Source organism: Haemorhous mexicanus, chromosome 1 (genome assembly GCF_027477595.1).
Source record: "Haemorhous mexicanus isolate bHaeMex1 chromosome 1, bHaeMex1.pri, whole genome shotgun sequence".
Lineage (NCBI taxonomy): Eukaryota > Metazoa > Chordata > Aves > Passeriformes > Fringillidae > Haemorhous > Haemorhous mexicanus.
In genome coordinates, this window is record NC_082341.1 from 133,160,378 (window position 1) to 133,169,553 (window position 9,176).

Sequence of the window (9,176 nt, forward strand, 5' to 3'; positions counted from 1 at the left end):
CTAGATATGATTCAGGACAGTAGAAAACATTTATTAAAGACAGTGTCAATATTGCACATGTAAAAATTAGCAATTGCACATCTAAATGAGCGTGTAATTGTAATTGCATGAGATCCTAGGTTTGTAATGGATGGCACTTAACAGCAAAGTAATGGCTTTGTGCTGAAATGAAAGGACTCTTGGGTCAGCCTGAGGACACACTTATAGTTGCAAGTTTAAAAATCCTTTTTCAGTGTAATTCGATACTCAGTCCTGCAGCCAAATGTAATCATATTTGCATATGTAATTGTAATTTATTTAGCAGTTCTTTTTTGGGATTTTTTTTTTTTTCTTAAAGCCACTTTCAAAATAATTTCATCACAAAGCAAAAAAAACCCCAAACAAACAAACAAAAAAACAAAACAAAAAAAACAAAAACAAAACAAAACCAACCCTCTTCCCAAACCACTATTTCCAGCAATGTATGCTTTATTAAGTCAGTCAACAGAACACAGCAAGAGACAAGAATGTGCATGTAAATATATATATATGCACACACAGAATATTATGGCTGCACTTTTGTGAAGTGGCTACTTTCAGCTAAACTAGTGATTTGCCCTGTGGGGGTAGCCCAGGGAAAGAACACAAAAACTCTTCTACCCCCTGACTCTTCCTGAAATTGAGCTACTTAGTATATCGAGGTTCATCTTTCAATAGAGTTGAGAATTCAGAATATTAATCATGAGTATTAATCTTGTTCTTTTTGACTACAGAAAGTGTTGAATTAAAAGTGGGAGGCTATTGCTGTATTTAGTGCTTACTATGTGTAACTAGAGGAATATTTATGATCTGCATATTGTACTATATAAAATAAAAAAATATATTTTCTTCATATACAAAAATTTTCTCAAGTCTGTCAGCTGTCACACTTCTCAAATTAGGATTCTGTATCTTCCTTTAAAATTAATTTTCTGGTAGTATTAATTGTAACAGATTCTCAATATTTTTCTTTAAATTTCTGATTTCTTTAAATGTGGAGAAAAAAATCTCAAAAACGTGGGTCAAAAGCACTGTGTAAATGCCAAAGAACCCCTACATGACAGATAAAATTATTTTATAAATAAAATATATATCAAAACTAAACACTCATTATTTTGGGGGAGGTCTGCCTTGTTCATCTCTATTGCTGAGGATGAATAGCAGAGGAAAATTGCTGCACCTGAACTGAAGGTGCATTCAGGATGCACTGAATATTCTCAGTAACTGCAGACATCAAACTCAACATCAGCATTTCAACTGACCTTATTTTGTAGGCTCTGAAACACCAGCTGCATGTCCTGCTTCTTGAAAGGGATCCCAGAAGCCACAGGCAGGAGGATTGAAGGGCAGAAAGGCCCATGAAACATGTAGGCTCTGCTGTGTCACAGAGGAGCTGGGCAGCAGGGTGTGTGCTTACTGCCTGGGCCAGTGCTGGCACTGCACCTTTATCAGAGATGCCCTCTTGTTTTGATACACAGAATGGTGTCCCTGTTGAAGAATTAGCCTGTGCAAAACTCAGATGCAGAGCTTGAGTTTGCTATGTGATTGCATTGGATAGTGGAAAAAGATGCCATGTGACACTTGATGCCTAGAGAAGGAAAACTGATAGACTGCAGCTAATAGCTTGACAAACTTACTCTGCACATAAAGGAGGGTATTAGCAAGTATCAAGGTAACTGCTGTTCACTTTTTTTTTGGCATTAACAAAAGAATAAGGTAAAGAGGTTAGGAAAGATTTGTGGTTCTGCTTAGAACCAATCAATAAAAATTAATCTATCTATATCTATTAATCTATTATTCATTACAAAGTCTTATAATCTATGCCTAGAAGTCTATAATCTACTACATATGCTTAGTAGTAGATAGATGAAACAAATAAAACAAAAGACAAAAAAAATCCCTACACATACAGTTCTCTTGTGTGGTCATAGATATTCACAGGGAAAGAGACTCACACATTTAATAACTAATCATATTCCTATCAGAGTTCATTTTGCTTTGGGAGAACTGAAATTCTGAAATCACATCTTAATATATTTAGTGAAAGCTTTGCACTTTTTTCCTGGGCCAGAATTTCACCTGTTATTTGTATAGATTCCTTTACTCTGAATTCTTGCATCTGATGCATCTATCATAGCTGAATTACAAGAACTTTATATATATTGGAGTTAGTCTCTGAATCTGAAAAAAAAATCTGCAAGAGAAATCAGCTCATGCTTCAATGCAATGAAGAATTCTGCTTTCCAGTATTTCAGTCATGGGAGTTGGGTTTAGTTTTTAGGCTGATTGAGATTGTCGTCATAGCTTTTAATACCATGAGTATATATAGAGTCTTGTTACTAAGACATTGCTACCTTTAGATTCAGACTCAATCAGCATGATTCAGCAAATGCCACCAAAACCTGTGCTGATAAATAAAGATGGAGTAGAATGTGGACAGAATAATCAGGATCAAGAGCATAACAGGAAGAAAAAAAAAAGACCAAAGTTTGGAATGTGACATAAGGAAATGTATTAACTGTGCAAAAGAGTAGTGATTATAAAAAATACACACATTAAAACTATGCATTCATGCTTCTTTGGATTGAGATAATTGTTTGTGTCATAGCTGTGACATGGTCATCAAAACTGTTGACAATTTTAGTTTACATGCTAAATAGGAAATATAATTTCAAATTAATACAACTGTTGTGTGTTCAGATGTATGTATATACATAAGATTAAGAATGACCTAACTGAAAATCAATCCTTTGTAAATTAATCCACTTTTATACACACTGAGAAATAAGATTTGCTTTTCCACCTTGAAATATAGTGTAAAATGGCTAAATGCATATTGCTGACTATTGGAATGGAATAATTGTGACCTCATTTAGCTTTTGCTAGATGTGAGGTATGGCTGATTCACAAGCAATCAGAATAAAGTTCCTTAGTTATATTGCAATTTAAATTATTTATTTACATGAGAAAGATTAATATTTCTATAGCTTTTAAGTTAGTACCTACATAAGTTCACTGTTCTTCTATGCAGAGAATATCTAGTAGCCAGCAAAGATGAACTAATAAGACAGCAGCCAGAGTAATTTCAGTGTGTATTTGATCTTTCTGCATTATGAAATACATTGTCTCCATTATCAGAAGAGGCAGGGGATGAGCATTATCTTGTCCTAAACAGAGTTTGGAGCATACACCTACCCCCTGCACAGAGATAATCTGGCTGCTGTGTGTGCTGTCGAGGACAGTGAGATATAAGAAAGAACAAAATGTTGGGCTTCGCTTCACTGTGTGGAACTGTGATCTCTTGCCATGTGGACTAGCATGAGAGAACCAAGACAGTGCACAGAAGCAATCTGAGAACTAGCAGTTCAGAGGAGAACTTGCAGAACAAAGTCTAGCAAGTTTTGTCTGTCTGCTTAGCAGCTGCTTTTTCTCTGCCAGAAACAGCAGTTTGATACTCAGGGAAGTAACTCCTGCCTCTGCAGGGACTCCTTGTGATAGAAACTAACTGCCAGAAGCAGGAGAGCTCTGGCAAGAGAACACTTGCACTGGGGTGCACTAAGGGAAAATGCATTGTGTGCCTTGGCTTGGCATTGCCTGCTGCAGATCATCCTGCTAAAAGAAGCCAGAAATTGCACAGTTTATGCTCCAATGCACCCATCCTTCACTTACTCTCAGCTATCTAAGCTTGCCACTTGATTGTGGCAGTGGACCCATCAAATTTTGGCTGTTTGGTATCTCAGGACAGCAGTGTGTTCTGGCCAAGAAGGAGCTTTTTCTTGTCCAAATGCTCTTGATTGTTTACTGTGTGTCTCTTAAACATAAAGGCAGAGACAAAGCAAAGGTTATCAAAAAGCAAATGAGAAGAAGGAACAACATCAGGTCAGAAACACAAGAACTGTTGCTGTCATTAACCAAACATAATTAGAAAAACCCAAGCACACAAAGAAAAACACACACAAAAACCAAAATAACTACCTAAAAATTCTAGTTTGGAACTGAAGCCCTGTAACTACCCCAGGAATTAAAATTAATTTGATTTTCTGAATATGCAGAAGTTTCTTTTTCTGTATAAGAACTGAAAAAAAGTAATTCACTGCTTGTAAAATGAACAGTTGAAGTCTGATGTTTGTGCGAATAAGCACGCATCACAGCCCACTAACTGGCAAAAATGAAAGGATTTTAACTTCATCTTATTGAAAATAAAAAAGAAATGTCAAAAAAATCAGATCAAGTTCTCATTTTTGTGTAAGAAATACTGTTTATTGATTAGTCTGTGAGCACAAGCTTGCATAGACATTTGGCCCCCTAAGGCAGTTACAGGTGTTCCTTTGTTTTAATTAATAGGTCGTACTTTCTAGGGCTTTAGAAGTATTACATTAATATGTCTTGGTCTGGAACAAATTCATACCAGTACATCATATCTATCTATTTTTTATTATTCTACCACAGCTTATACTAGAACTTTTTTTAAAATACATTTTTATGAAGTTTTAATGTGGATTTGGTGTTTATCATATGAGTGTAGTGAAAGAAATGTGCAAAAAAATTGTCTGCTTATATAAACTGTGTAAATAAAAATACATTTTCTCTCCAATATTGTAAATACAAAAAACTATTTTTAAACAAGTATTTCAATTTTCATGCTTTTAACTGCCACTACCAATCAAACACAGCCTTTATGAAAAAAACTGAACATTTCTGGAGTAATCTTTCAAATAACATTTTATTTGCAATTTAATCAACAAATGTAACCCATTTTGAGATTTATTTAGTTCTTAATCCAAAGGTTTTAATTAAGCACAAGAGCATGTAGGAAATTGAGATTTTGAGGGAGTCTTCTCAGCCATTCTCCAGAGAAGTCTATCACTAGGATATCAGTTTCCAGGAGGAATCATCATGTAAGCTGCTGTGACCCTCTCCACCTGTCCCACCTTCTCCACCCAGGAAAGTTAAACAGGGCTGTCAGAATCCCACTGAACGTTAGGCATGTGCTGCCCTGGATCAGGAATTTGTTCAGTCTTACCTCACCCTGGAAAGTGACTTCAGGGACTCCAGTGTGGTATCAGTCTCTCTATCAGCAATAACATATTTTGCAGGAGAAGTAATCCAAACGATGTCCTGAATCCAAGCAGTCAGCATTGTTGAAACTATTCTATAGTTGTACTAAACAGAAAATGTTCTATCACTCTAGTCAGTGTCAGAAAGAGAAATGGTTATATTCAGTGTAGCATATTTTCCTCATCAATTCAGATAATATTGTAGACTTAAAGAATGACAGAGATTCCATAAATAATAATGGAACAGGAAACTTAGGGTTCAGTCAGCTCACATAAATATCTCATTAAATCAGCTCACACCAAGGCTTTCCTTCAAGTCAAGATTAGGATCTGTTGTTGAAATGAAAATTCCATTCAAGTTTTCCAGCTCAGCCAGCCTGTGTGCTTACAAGTGTGAGACCAAAAGCAGCTAATCCTAGTAGAGAAGTAAATGAAGGTTGGTCTCTTTCACCAGGCAGCAACTGACAGAACCAGAGGACACAGTCTCAAGCTGCATCAAGGGAAAAATAGGTTGGATATTAGGAAAAAGTTTTTTACAGAAAGGGTGATGAAGTTCTGGAATGGCCTGCCCAGGGAGGTGGTAGAGTCACCATCCCTGGATGTGTTTAAGAAAAGACAGGATGTAGCACTCAGTGCCATGGTTTAGTTGAGGTGTTGGGGCATGGGTTGGACTCAATGATCTTTAAGGTCTCTTCCAACCTAGTCATTCTGTGAAATTCTGTGAATTCTGAGGAATTTCACAAATACAAACATTGGAATTGCAAAAAAAATTATCATTATATTCTTTCTCTGCCTACTGTCAGGAATCAGATCAGTATTAGCAACACTTAATGCTGTATTAAAATACATGAGCTGCTCTGGGGATAAAAAGATTCTGCCCTGTGATGGAAGCACTGTCCTGCTCCTGTCACTGCAGCAAGGGCTGGCTGCTGTGACAGCCAGGCTGCTTCTCTGCAGTAGAGAAGGGCAGGGTCCCACCCCAGCAGTGTCTCGCTGCCTGTGTGTGACAAAAATTGCTGTCCCCACACGCAGCCATGCATCAGAGTGAGCTCTCTGCACTCCTGACCTGCTCTGCTTTCTTATGCTAAAGCATGGGAAAAGTCAAGAGTTTTCAAGCTTTCACTTTGGAGTTCTAAAAACAAACAAACAATTTTTTTTCCCAGTCCAATGGCACTGATATTTTTAGTTTTAAACTCAATTGAAACAGAAGGGGTACAGAGTGGTGTTGCTCTGTATCAATGACATTAGCTTAAAATCACTATATTTAAAAGATTTTGTTTTCTGCTTTCTACTTTAAAACAAAGATGAAGAAAAAAGGTTTATTCTCACACACAGGTGAAATTTTTTCCTGAGTCTTATACCTAGCCATATTTCATATCACTTTGCAGGAGAGTTAAAATCACCAACTGATCCTACCAAACTGTTCCAAAGCAGGGTGCAGGGGTAGCTGGAATTGTATAAAGCTATGTGTTTTTATTTAAGCATAAACAGCCTTTCCCTGTTCTCATTCCTGGCAAAGCAGTACTATTTGAACTGGAACTGCACAGAAAATATATATGAAACTTTTGGGATGGAAAATTTTTGATCTAAAAGATTAATATTTCACATTATAAACATCAAAATAAGAGACACCTATAGCTCAGGTTTTAAAGCTTCCTAGTTCATTGACCTGTCCATCAAAATAACAATAGTGTGTATCTATGCTAAAAGGAATGTAATGTTTTCTTACTTCTAAATAATAAAGGTGCAGAAACTCCAAATAACACTATAGACTTTTTTAGCCCTCTTCCACACTGATTAGAGTGAGCTCAGTAATTTTTGATGGCAGAAAAAAAAACCCCAAAACCAGAGAATGTTGGTTTGTCAGACTCAGATTTCTGAAGGGAAGAATCCTTGGGTGCCTGCATTTTCAATGAAATAGAGCCAGAGAACACCTGTGAAAATTTCTTCTGTCTGCTGGTTCACCTGGTTGGTGGCTGTTTGGGGTTCCTTGCCATACAGCCTGCTCAGGGCATAGGGCTCCAAGCTTGCAGAGCTTCTTGAAAGTTGTGTTATACCTTTCAAATTACTGTTGAACAGAAATTCTGTATTAAAGATTCACATCTTCAAGGTACTCTATGTTTTTATCTCTCTGACATAGTTGGAAATGATGTTCAGTATGTTGTTAAAGCATTCCTTAAACAGGCAAGAATTTGGTATACTTCATAATTTTAACTTGAGAAACTGGCAGATACACAGTGATAGCAGTTACAGATATAAAACCTTAAAATATACAAAGAAAAATACCATATTCCCATTTACAAAATTAAAGAAGACCCAATATACTCCAATAACGCTACACAGACAAATAAGATAAAATTCTCTACCTATTTCCTATCTAGGCAACTTTGCTAATTTTCTTAACAAATTGAAAGCATGGCAAGAAAGATATTATGCATGGGAAAGAGACTTCATTAATAGACAATGAAAATTTAAAGATTGCTTTGGAAATACTAAAAATTGACTCTTGATCATTCTGTGACACAATATGCTGTATGCCCTTCTGTCAGCAAATTCTTTCTCCCACAATTTAACTCAAATCAGTCCTGAAATTCCAGCAGCTAAATAATTTTTCCTAGGAAATACTGAACAAAACAAAAAAAAAAAAAAAAAAAAATCATGCCCTCAGAGATGTTTTCTAACCTCAGTCTCTTATTCCCTTCTCCAATTGTTTGGAGTGGTTTTAGACATCAAGCAATGCATGTAAATCTAAGGAAGCTGGAACTATAACCATGTCATTACAAATTTATATAAATTCATGCAGAAGAGCTCCTATTAAATTTACTTTGAAATAAATGGTGGTTTCTCCATTGCACAACATGCTGTTACTAGATAAAATGCTAATATGCAATAGTCTTTATGACCCTATGCATCTCATCCAGCTTTGTCTTTTAGCCACTGCTTATAAGTGTTCCCTGACCCACTTGGTAATCATTTTACTAAGTCATTGCAATGACACACAGCTTGTCATCTGGATTAATTTCCAATACATAGGCATATCTGTTGCTTTTGCTCACAAGATGTAGCTGAACACACTTCTTTCAAACGAACTGTTAAAAAGAACCATAAAATCCACTACACAGGTCCAGATCCAAAGTCTGTTACTGTCATGTCCTTTTACTTTTTTTTTTCCCCAAAAGCAGGCAACATGAATACCTACAAATAAATACTAAAGGGATACCTCCCTGGCAGACTCCCCCAGATTCCACTGAAGTGTAACATTACAAGTTGCTAGCTAATCAAACTAACAAGCAGCTTTATTGTTCTAAAATAAAAGCCCTTTTGTGGCTAAAGCTGTAGGAAACCGAGCCTAGATATTCTTTTCTTATTGGCTCAAATATCCATAACAAAAATCTTGCAAATAGCTTTAATCAGATTAAGTTCCTCTCTCCCCTCTCCTTCAAGACCTCCATCCAGCCTTTTGCTCCTTCACCCTCATGCAATGTGCTGCAGGTCGACAGCACCAGTGAAATCACAGAAAGAAATCTGAATTAAGGAGGCACTTAGAGTTACTTGCAGGCAGGATATTGTCCTTCAGCGATGTGTGTACAGTGCAGTTGCTCATACTCCTCCAGTACAACTCTGCTGCTAAATCCTGGGATTGGGATAGGCACAGTTGGAAGGTTGAGGAATGGGGACAATTTAATCTGGCTACTGAGACAAACATTGTAACTCCCCTGTAAAGAGATTAAATTTATGTATGAAGGGGGATTTAATAAAATGAGAGTCCAGCTTTCAAATACTATATATTCTATGAAATATTATGGTTAGAATTTTTTATTTCAAGTAATTTAGTGATACTCATTTCTCCACTGTTTTTCCACAACAGATTTTTTTGAAAGGGAAAGTTCAGTCCCTGGCACTGTTAATCCAAATCACACAAGGAATTAAGTAGGAAAACAGGATGAATTAATATAATGCAGTCACTCAACTTGCTCTCAGTTTCTAACAGCTGGAATTATAAGAGATAAACAGCATACAAACTTGACAAAGCATTATTTCCAAAAAGCTGGTATGCATGGCTTGCCACATCTTCGCAGTGTGATAATCACTATATTTGAA